General features: G+C 35.1%; 1 long non-coding RNA gene across 1 annotated transcript in view; it reads right to left on the bottom strand.

The window, feature by feature from the left end:
- LOC134740331 (uncharacterized) overlaps positions 1-12,204 on the bottom strand; it is an 84,335-nt gene that overhangs the window by 30,683 nt on the left and 41,448 nt on the right. The window contains exon 7 of the long non-coding RNA XR_010127724.1: positions 6,863-6,983. This is a non-coding gene — a long non-coding RNA (uncharacterized LOC134740331). The remainder of the gene's footprint in view (positions 1-6,862; positions 6,984-12,204) is intronic.

Below are 12,204 nucleotides of genomic sequence, written 5' to 3'. Positions count from 1 at the left end.
AGGTAATAAAAAGATCAGTGGTTTCCAAGGATTGGGGACACAGGATGGACAAAGCATAGCCCAGAGGATTTTCACAGCATTTGAAACACTCTGCAGGATGCTATACTGGTGTATACATGGCATTACACATTTGTCCAAACCTGTAGAATGACTACACTGAGTGAACCCTAATATAAACTATAGACCTTGGGTGATGATGATATGTTAATGTAGGTTCATTCATTGTAAGAAATGAACTACTCTTAGGAGGATGTTGCTAACGAAGAAGGCTATGCCTATGTGGGGGAAGGACGTATATGATAAATCTTTACACATTTCTCTTAATTTTGCCATGGACCTAAAGCAGCTCCAGAAAATGAAGTCTTCAAAAAGAATGGCTTTATAAAAACATGGAGATAATGAACAATCAAACATACTGTATCTGAATAACATTTCTCTAATTAATCAGTATTATAATATAATATAATCAGTATTATAATATAATCAGTATTATACTGATACTTCAGTCTTACATCTTATCCCATGAAGTGTTTAGTTCAACACATTCCATAATGATCTTTCTTAATTTTATTGAAAATATTCATTCCAAATTATTCATTAATTTAATAAATATTTATTGAGCATCTGTTACATACCAGTTATTGTCCGAGATACAGGGAATAAACCAGCGAACAAAACAAACGTTCCTATTCTCATAGAGTTTGTATTCCACTGGGTAAGGAAAACATACAATAAATAAAAGAATTAAATCACATAATTCATTCAGAAGAATCAAGCCCAGGAGGCATTCAGAGAGAGTGAGGGGTGCATAGGTACAACTGTTAATTAGATGGTCAGAAATGCCCTCATTGCCCTCATTGAGAAGGTGACATTTGAACAAAGACTTTAAGATGATGAGGGAGAAAGTCAAGCAGATGTCTAAGGAACATAACACCAGGCAAAAGGAATAGCCAGTGCAAAGGCCCCTAAAACTGGAATGTTTCTAGTGCAGTAAAAGAACAACCAGGTGGTCAGTGAAGCTAAAAGTTGACTGAGTAGGAGATGGGGTCAGTAAAGTAATTGGCAGCTATCTCTAAGGGCATCTAGTGGTCCTTGGTGATGGTTACAAGAGAAAAAAATAAAAAGAATCATTTGTTTCATTTGTTTATTGTTTTGTAGATAACAATGGAACTAGAAACTAGAGGAGACTAATATTGATTTGAAAAATGTATGACAGAGATTGTGTCCAGGCATCCTCTATGCATTTCCTAATTTAGTACTTAAAATTTCTTATGCATGTATTATTATTTCCATCTATAGATGTAGGAACTGAGATTCAGAGCGCTTAATAAATTGCCTAATTTCATTGAGAATACACAGTTTTTCAGCATTTAAAATCAGTACTCTTGATTTCAAAGTTACATTCTTTTGAAAATATGTTATGTCAGCCAAGTTTTAGCAACAAGTGATATGATTTATCTTCAACCTTGAGCATTGCAACCATTTCTTCTTTAATAAACAGCTAACTACTTAAAAAAAAACTTGACGCTTATAAGCACGGAAAAGGTGTGTGTGTGTGTGTGTGTGTGTTCTTTCTACTTTTAGGATGGGATTAAAAGTCGCTTTCAGTTGAAAGCAAGCATAGCGGAGTGGTTAAAATCATGGTCTATAGCATCAGATGAGGCCTTGTTTCTCGCCATTGCTTGCTTATGGATGTCTTTCGACATGGCACTGAAATTCTCTAGGCTTATGTTTTCATGTGTGTCAAATGAGCATGGAAATAACTTATGCATATGCACATAATATAGGCAAATAACTTACTACAGTGGTAATTAAATGACAGAATGAATGTAGATTACTTAATCTGGTCTGTATGTAATATGAGTTCAATAGGTTTTAGCCACCATAATTTATATTTCCTAACTCACTACAAGTGGCTGTCAGCTCCTACAGTCAAGGAATGTGATTTTTCTAGTATTGATAGGGCCCTATGCACCCACCCACCCCTGCCAAAGTGCAAAGGAAAAACTATTGCTCTAGTGGGATTTTAAAAATTATTTTCACCTGTAATGCACTGCAGTGAAAACTTCAACCCACTCCCAGAAGCACTGCTTAGAGTGTGGCATAATTAAAATAAGGGAACAATCAACAGCAGGAATGTTAGCATAGAACCAAGGAAATTATTAAGAAACCAATCTGAACAACATCATTAAGAATCACCGGAGGCTTCTATAAATATGTAAGTAGTGTAGGAGTCGAAATAATACAGAAGGGAAACACACTATAAAAATATGTTTGTGTCTGTAGGCACTGCCTGCTTAAGCCTTCAGGTTGTGTAACTCAAAGTAACTTCTTCGGTGAGGGTGACTTATGATGGAGATACTATTATACATTAGATAGCATCAAGGCCTGAATTTTAACAGGTGTTAAAGCACAATTTATATTTGTTTCTATGCTTAAAAGTAGTAGCTAAGCCATAAAAACTACACTCTGCCCTACTTTTGAAAAAATAAGAACCCTATAAAAATAACCCATACTTTGTATCCAAAGTCTATACTTTTATTGAGCTACCAGATTTGATACAAGGTATAATACAAGTCTTAAATTATTACTAACATGTAAGGAGTCATATTTAAACTACTCTGTTAGGGTAATGAATCCAAGAACTTAGCAGAGCCGTATCTCTGGTATTGAAGTGGTAGAAACTAGGTGTTAATGCAGGAAGGTAAGAGAGGTTTCAAGTCTAAATTTTAGTGCCTGATTTTGGTATGCGGGACCTCCTCTCCAGTTACACACCAAGTTAGACCTCCAATCTCAACTTGGAGAAATATAAACTGTTTCACTCAGGGCTATGGGGAAAAAAAAATGATCTTGATTTAAAGAACAAGCAAATGTTTAACCAGGAAAAACTAATGGCATAAACTTGCCTAAAAAACAGCCTTAATGCCAGAGAAAACATTGCTGTGTTTGAGGAAATGAAAGCACAGGGTGACTGGAGTGTGGCATTTAGAGGGGAAACTGGCCAGAAGATAATTTAAAGAAGCAGCAAAAGTCAAATCACCATCAGTTATATGTTAAAGAAGCTGGGTTTTAGTCTACATGAAATGAAAAGACGTTGATAGGCTGTTGCAAAGAAAGAGGGTGAATCTGTGCTATGATTTATAAGAAGCAATCTGGCTGCTGTAAGGGGATGATGGGAGTGGGGAAAAAGTGTGATAGCTAGAGAGGCTGCAATGGTGACATGAACTAAGAGGCTGAAAGTGAAAATGGAGAGAATGGATAGCTCCTAGATCTATCCTTGAGATAGAATCAAAAAGACTCGCAGATAACTGGGATGTTAGGTGCTCACAAAAGACTTGTCAAAAACTTCACAGTTTCCTGCTTAAGTGATAATGAGAATATCTGCTTTTATAGAGTGACTACAATGCTAGAAGTGTAGATCAAGAATTCAATGTTTAGCCTCCTGCTAATTTGAATTGTATATGAGACATTCAAGTGGAGATTCCTAGCAGACCATTAGATATAAGAGTTTGCAGGTTAGAAGAGACCTCGGGACTTGTCCTAGTACATATACAGGTTGTACCTTACAAGCATTTCTTTGTAAAGCTTTACATGCCTAATTATTTCCCTAGGTCCAAGGAATGATGAGAAAATTACTACTAACAGCAACATTTCTCAAAATTCAAATGCCCAGGAGACTGTTGAAATGAAAAAATTTTGATAAACTGTGTAGGCTGCTCTAAAAATCCAACCAACCAACCAAAGAAACAAAAAACAACGCAAATAAAGTTTTGCAAAAGTAAAACATGGGGTATGAGCTGCCTGTGGATCTTGAGCATTAGAGGTGTGCTATTCTCAACTCTTACAGGGATTTTGTTATCTTGGTCCAATCCCTGCCCATTGAGTTTTCTTAGTCAAAAATGAACTCTCTTTTGTACTATGTATACCACAAGGCTAATAAAGCTAGAAAAATGCCGATAGTAAAGAAAAATACGCCTTTGTTTCCTACAGACCCAATGAGAAATGAGCTAAGCTCAGTTTTTTTTTAAGAGCCATGCTAATTAAACAGTATGGTCTTAAGAGACTGCTAAATCATGAACCTGCCTAAACTGTTTATCTTCAAGCACAGGATAATAACATAATGATTGGTGAAATGAAGACATTTCTGATCAAATTGCTCTTTTCTTTAGCCTCTCTGCCCAATATAAGTGACTTTTCCCCAGCTCCAACCCCAGCAGTTGAGACTCTGCTGACATTACAACATGAAAATCTTCAGTAATTGATTCCAACTGTTGCAGCTGCAAAGAATTGCTTTGCTAAGTAAAGGGATTTATGGATTTGGCCACATTTTGTTGTTTGCTGCCTTTGATTACTACAAATTCATTCTTCTCTCTGTTTTCCAAGAAAAGAGTGGATAGAACTGATATGGAAATGGTTTTAGCAATGTGTTAGATTAAAAAAAAGTTCCTGTAGGTTCTTTTAAAAATAAAACATTTCTTTTTCTCTCAGCAGTAAAATATTTTCATTGATGAAAATTTTGGAAACATAAAAATTTTTAAAAAGTAAGAACTATTTATAATCATTCAACCATGAGAACCACTACTGTTTTTAGTTTTTATAAAAGTTATCTTTCAACATATATATGGTTATGTTTATTTTTAATCAAATCATAACGAAATAATTTTTTCATCTTTCTTTTTTCCCATGTTCTTTAAATTTTTTCAAAAACATGATTTTTAATCTCTGAAAAATACTTAGTTAAATACATGTTTAATAGCTTATGAGATACATTCTGTTTTCTAACTAATATTAAATTTGTTCCTGAAGAGCTTTCAAAAGTAAGTTTCTGTACCTGGCTTAGAATAGTGCTTATACACTCACATTTCAATAATTCATAATTTATTGTAGAGTCTTCCAATGATACATTTTCTACTAAGAATAATAAGAAAAGAAAGAGAAGTCCTGACTGCTAGAATTATTTCAGTATAATATACATGTACAAACCAGAATCTTATATGTCAAAAAGATGAGCAGATTTAAAGATAGTGGACTCATTTATATTCTTCTCCCTGTACTATCACTTTGCTGGATAAGCCAAACACACCATAGCACATTTGCTATAAAATATTAAAATGGCCATGTGAAATGCTTACCTGCTGGGAGGACCATAGGCTTCATAAACATTTGAAGATACTTGCTTCATAGGTTTTTGTATTGCAATGCAACTGATGACAGCAAAGAACACATATCTATTTTCTAAAACTAAAGTTTTCTTTCTTCCCTCAACTGTCCATTGGCATCAACTCATAAAGCTCCCTTATTTATCTACCTTCATAAGACTTGAGAATACAGGACCAAGGAGTTTCTTACTTCTAAAGATGATAATTTTTGATGCTAACCTCAGTGAGGCTGGGAGTGGAGCTGAATCAGTTAGGGTTGCTTTAGGAGTTGTTCTTACAGGTCACAGCTGTCAGCATCTCATCTTTATATTTAGTGTAAAATCCTGCCTCCTCTCACTTGCTTTCTTTTTACATTTTAGTTTCTGCAAAATGCACAAGAAAAACTCCTTTCTCCTATATACTGAAAAATTCTGGAATTAGTTTGTAATTTTAATGCCATGCTCAGGAGTTGGAATATGAAACTGGGGAGATTCCTTATTTTAGTCTTTTCTTCTTCTTTTTATTTATTTATTTATTTTTAGACAGGGTTTCTGTCAACCAGGCTAGAGCCCAGTGGTGAAGCCATGGCTCACTGCAGCCTCAAACTCCCTAGTCTCAAGCAGTCCCCCTACCTCAGCTTCCCAAGTAGCTGCGAATACAGGTATGTGCCACCACAACCAGCTAATTTTCCAATTTTTTGTAGAGATGAGGTCTCACTATGTTGCCCAATGGTCTCAAACTCCTGGCCTTAAGCAGTCTTCCTATCTTGGCCTCTCAAAGCACTGAGATTACAGGTGTGAGCCACCACACCAGGAAGATTTTTGAAAAACACTTAAGAATAGGATTTCTCAAATTTAGCGCTTTTGAAATTTTGGACTGGAAAATTCTTTGTTGTAGTTCTGCCCTGTACGCTCTATGTGTTTAGCAGCATCCCTGTCCCTGGTCTCTTCCCACTTCTGGAGTAGCCCTCCAGTAGTAATAACCAAAACCAAAACCAAAACCAAAACCAAAACAAAACAAAACAAAAAACCTACAGTCATTGCCAAGTGTTCCCACAGGATTCAAAAGTTTTCTGGTTAAGAACCACTGCTCTTAATTCTGCCCATGACTCTCCTCCAGCCTATACTTTTTAGCATTTTCTCCAGAGACCAAGTAAACACTATAATTATTTCTGCAATAGTATTTCACAGGATGGTTATTCCTTTAGATTGACTTTACACAGAGACTGGACTTTATTGGGTGCCAGTTATATTTAGTATACTGCCTTGTAGACCTTGATTTTCAAATTAATGAGTTGATACATAACATCTATCTCTCTTTTGGCTGTTAGCAACAGCTGGGCAAAGAGGAAGAAAAAAGAGGGTGAGAGAACTGAAGGTTAGTATATACTGGTTTAACTCCTCCAATTTCTCAATTATTAGAAGAAGCTAGTTGTATTTATAGGTTTTGACATCTCTAAAATCGGGTAATAGTTCAGCTGATTATAGTATATTTGATTATACTATAGTTTTATTACAAACACTGTAACACAAAGAAATGATTTTCTCAGTGTTGCATATGTGAGGTAAGAATACTTCTAAATAATAAAGAAAAATAATGTCTATGGTAGGAAAGTCAAGATTTGGGAGGAACTTTGGTGGACAGGAAATCACTTATTAGTAAGAGTGCTTAGAAACCTTTCAGTTATTGAAGCTTTGATACATTGACCTAAACTCTGTTCTTACCTCCATCTTATCGGAAGTTATCAACTCAGTCTTTTGTGTATTCCTTTTCCTACATCAATATATCTCAAATTTGACTATTAAGCTCAAAGTAGAATAAGATTCATTCTGTTGGTTTCTACTTCTGTAGAATAAAAGATATGCCTATCAATATTGGGGAATTGCATGGGTGTTGGCACAAAGAAAAAGGGAAGTTTTCTGTCTTTAATATGTATAGTCAGGACCCAAGCTTCAAGAGTTATGAATGCCCTTATTCTCCTCTTCACTTGTCACCAATTGATGGCAGCAGATTTAACAAGTAGGCCAAACACCTCAGGAGCATTTTAAAAGCTATTTTGTTATTCCAGGATTTCCGGCAAGAATCCCTGTGGACTTGCAAGATCAGGAAGGAGAAAAGTGGTCTGAAGTCATAGAGGATGGGTGTTGTAAAATGTCACTGTTAAATCTAAGATCCGTACTTCATTTAGACATTGTGTTTGAAAACTTTTTTACATCACGACAAAAACATGTTTCCTATATATTAAGTGTCTGTCGATGAAGAGTGTTGAATGTAGATGCGATTCTCACCCTTGTTTGGGCTTTCTAATGACTACAGCACAATTGGAAGAAGGAGGTGAAAACAACTCAGAACTTTCTATTTATAATTTTAGAGACATGAGAAACATAAAAACCCTTTAACATTGTCTTATCATTTAGTAAATGATTTAATTAAAGGAATTTGCTTTCTTGTAAAATAATTTTCATGTTATAGTTTTCCTGCATCTTTAAAATGCAGAGAGATATTCTGCAGGTTCTGAAAAGTACTCTTGGTCAAGGGAAAAATAATCATTATTTTTTATATTGGAGCTTTAGTGACTCAGAGTTTTGCAATCATTCAGGGAACAACACAGGATTAGCAAGATATGAATTCAGCAGGGGATTAAGCAGAAAGCCTAATCACTTGCCAGAGTTGAATGAATCTTGAATCTTTCTGGAGGTTGAAAAATATTTGATTAACTCATTAAAAAATTATTTTCAGCCCTTGCAGATGTTTCCCAAGAGAAAGCATTATGATTCCATTATAAGCTAGAGTCTCTATGTTAGAAATTCTATTTTGTTATCCTGTTAGAGAGGTGCCTACTGTTGTAGGTATCAAATATTTCTTGTTGGGAAGGTTTGGATACAACAAACAAACAATCTAAATTCCAATAACTACAGTATCTGGCAAGAAGAATTATCAAGTTAGACGGAAGGAGATCGTGAATGATAGACAAAGTATTTCATTCTTTTATTTTTTTCCAAAATGGAAATTGTTAATTTACTCTAATAATTAGAGAAGTATTTTATCCTCATTGTAAACAATTAATTCATTACAGAAAGATAGAATAAGGTGTATAAAAATGGGCTGTTTTATTACATAAAGATAGACTGCTTAACAAGTTGGTTTCTAAAAATCAGACAAGTAAATATTAATTAAAAAACTGAGGGTCCCAATACACATTCTTAGTTGATACCTTCTTTTTTTAACCGAATATTTTTTCTAAATACCTCTTCAGGTTTATAGATTTATACAATTGTTGTAAATCATGGGATATTTTGTCATTGATCTAATACATAACAATATACCATAGTGTTTAAATGCATGCATTTTGGAGTCAGATAAACCCAAATTTGAGTCTGGGCTCTGCTAATTAGAAACTAGATATTGTTGCATTTAGCTTTATCGCTTTAAGTCACAGTCTGTTGTTTATTTATTTGTTTTGTTTTATTGTTTTTAACTGCAGAAGAAGACAAGGGAGATAATAGCAATAACACCTAATTTGTATGTTTTTTATTGTGAGGATGGAATGAGATAAATAAGTGCCATGAATAGTGTGCCCAATATTTGACTCATTGCATGGGCTCAACAAATGTTACGTATTATCATTGTCATAATTCATTTAGCTAATCCTCTATTGCTTAATGTTTGGATTGTTTTCTATTTTCTCTGTTCTAATACTTTGAAGAAACCCTGTGAAATCAAATTTATAAAGTCATTATTTCTCTAGAATAAATTATTGAAAGTGAATTCCAAGGTGTCAGGATTTTTTTTTTTTTTTTTAGAATTTTTATTCTTTGGCCAAATTTTCTGCATCCTATAAAGGTGAAACAATTAAAAATCCTATTAGCATTATAGGAGAGAAGGATTTGTTTTACTCCATTTGAACAGTTAAGACGGTAATTTTTTGATGATGAGCTGTGTAGGTGAGAAAAATCTTCAGACCATGTAAAAGGACATTTCAAGCCAGTAAAATACTCTTTTAATGGCCTTAAAAGATTTTGAAATCCCTTTGAAAACATTTAGAAACACAACAAAAGTCATGCTTGTTGCTAAACAATTTCCAGAGAAACAGACATTTTATATCCCCCCAACAAAATAATCATTTTTACAATTCAGTAGTGCTATTTTGAGTTCTATTACTGAATTGAATATAATAATTCTAATGTTTGTAAAGAAAAGCTATATCCCTTACAAGGGTCTATGAATATCGCAGTGGTGCAAGGCTTACAGCAGAAAAAGAACAAATTGGAACCAGATGAAATTGGGCTCATATTCTGGGCTACTATGTATTTATTAGTTGTGCAAACATTAAAAGCACTATCAAATATCTCTGTTATCTCATATACTCATCCCTACATAAAGATAATTACACCCTAATGAACATTTCTTTACATTTGCTGATTCAATAGCTCTCCTCTGTTTTTTAACAGAACTCCTCTTTCTTTGGGAAAGTGCTCCTTCCCACTTAACATGGTCTCCAAGGGTCTGCCTATTGCCATACTCTTCTAGTCCAGGGGTATAGAATTTTTCATGTCACTTAGATTTCATTAATCTTAGTGTCTATCTCCCTAGCCACAAAGTTTGTCACGGTGATGGTACATGGCCCAAGCCAGACTAAGCAGCATCCTCCTAGAGATGATTTAAGCCTGTAACTCCAAGTTGTCCATTCTATTCTTCAGTGTAAGAAATAAGGAATAATGCTACATCATGAAGAGAAAGAGAGGTTGAGGAAGACAGAAACAAAAGTTTCTGAGACTCACATTCTTTAAGGGGTATTAACATTCCTAGAATTCTCAACTATATGAGGCTCTCAATGCTCATTTATGTTTAAAACACTGTCTTCATCTATTTTCTGTTGCTTATTTCAGAATACCTGAAACTAGGTAATTTATAGGTTAAAGGGATTTATTTCTTATGGAGGCAGAAATGTGGTCAAGGGGCCATATTTGATGAGGGCCTTCTTGCTGGTAGTATCTCCATACACAGTCTTGAGGTGACACAGGGCATCACATGGTGAGGGGATTGAGTGTGCTAACATGCTATGCTCAGTTCTCTCTTTTTCTTCTTATAAACCCACCATGATACTCCATTAATCCACTAATGCTTTAAATCATTAATCCATAAGTGGATTAATCCATTCATGAAGGCAGAGTCCTTATGATCTAATCATCTCTTAAACTTCTTACTTCTCAGTACTGCCACATTGGGGATTCAGTTTCAACATGAGTTTGGAGGGAACATTGAAACCATAGCACATGGCTTATGTTATGCCTTTGTCACTTGCAACATAAAGGGTTTTAGTAAAAAAATCTATCCCATGGGGTGCTGTATGTGTTGATTGAGATATAGTATTTAAATTAGCCAGCATAGGACCTTCCATATAAAAGTCCCTTTCTTTTCTTATTAAAATTCTTATTTATTTTTAACAGCTGACAATGTTCAATGAGAATGTGGGTGTAGGAGGAAGAACAAATAGTTCAGCACCCTTCCTTTAAGTTGTTTCTAAAACTCTCAGATGGCTGAGAGAACAATTAAATGTTGACTTGACTTGGTAAGAAAATCTAGTCTTTATTTTCCCCTCCTCAGTTCTTAATTATTCAGCAATTAAAGCTTTACTACTTTCATATTATATCCTGGCAATGTTAAGTATACTTAGAATTTAAAGAAAAGGCTGGACTTGAGTAGAAATATTCATTTAAGAAACCAAAGGAACAATAACTACAAGTGACAGCAAAGGGAAGTCGAATGATATAACGAAATTCCCCTGGAATTCCAGTGCTAATGCTGCCCTTAGCGGCATGATCTCAGCAAACCTCATTTAACCTCCCTGGACTCCAGTTGTAGAAGGAGAGAATTGATAAATGATCCCTTCTGGCTCCAACACTTAATGTTATGATTTTGTGTAGCAGCAAACCATGTGGACCTTCCAACTTGCTGTGTCATTAAAAGGTTTGTATATGTTTCACTCTTCAGACATCCGACAAGATATACTTACAAAAGAACTACATTTCCCTGTATTCCTATGGTGATTATAGGTGAATGAAGCAAGGCAACTAAGTCTAGTCAGGAGCTTAGGTTGTGACTTGCTAAGTGACTTTGGACAAATCACTTCCCTCTCTGGGCCTTTATTTGTTTTGATTGAAAACAGTGGTCTTTATTATATTTCTACCAAAGAATCCTTTGCAAATGAAATGACTGTAGATTCTGCTGGTTCTAACAGGAATGGAGGGTGAAAGCCTCACCCACTCAGACTCTCCCTGTTCCTGGCTAAGTTCTCTGAGTCATCCCAAAGAGAGGAGGATCTTTCAGAAATATGTTTTCACAAATAGAGAGTCACTTCCATTATACAATTCCATAACATCATGAGTAAAAAACTGATTTGGCTCATTTTATTCTTGTGTTCTTTATTAGAATAAGGCAGCCCACAAAAAATTTATATGTAGTACTTTCTCAAAATTGGGCTTAAATAGATTATTTTTAAATGGGGATGTCTAAGAGTATCTTATTATATATTTTAATGTCCTAGCCCAAAGTTTTAAAGCTATAATAATCAAAGATTAGTTTTGCTTATTTGTATTTTCTTTTTATTGCTGTTTATACTAAACATTCTCACTTAAGAATCGCTTTTGGAATGAATAACGTATGATGCCATGTTTAGGGTAACCAACAATTCCAGCTTCCCTGGGACTGCCCTGGTTTTAGTGCTGAAAGTCCCTCATCCCAAGAAATTTTTTAGTTCTGGGATAACCAGAAGAGTAGGTCACCATTGCCAATCATCTTGTTGGACTAGAAAGCAATTTTTGAAAATTGATCGACCACATTGTAATTGAAAAATAATGAAGGCGATGACCCAAAGAAAATAAAAAGGGATATGTACCCTCTTCTGGCTGAACCTGGTGCATGAGCCAAACCCACTCATTCTGTCTTGCTGCTGGGCTGCACCTCCATCTTGCACTCTGCTCTAGGCTCACCCTCAGGGCATTGGGTACCATCACAAGTCCTAGGATTCTTCTGCCTAGGACTCATCCACTTCTACTTGCCTGTA

This window comes from Pongo pygmaeus, chromosome 9, assembly GCF_028885625.2.
Source record: "Pongo pygmaeus isolate AG05252 chromosome 9, NHGRI_mPonPyg2-v2.0_pri, whole genome shotgun sequence".
NCBI lineage: Eukaryota > Metazoa > Chordata > Mammalia > Primates > Hominidae > Pongo > Pongo pygmaeus.
This window is presented reverse-complemented; position numbering and strand designations above follow the sequence as displayed.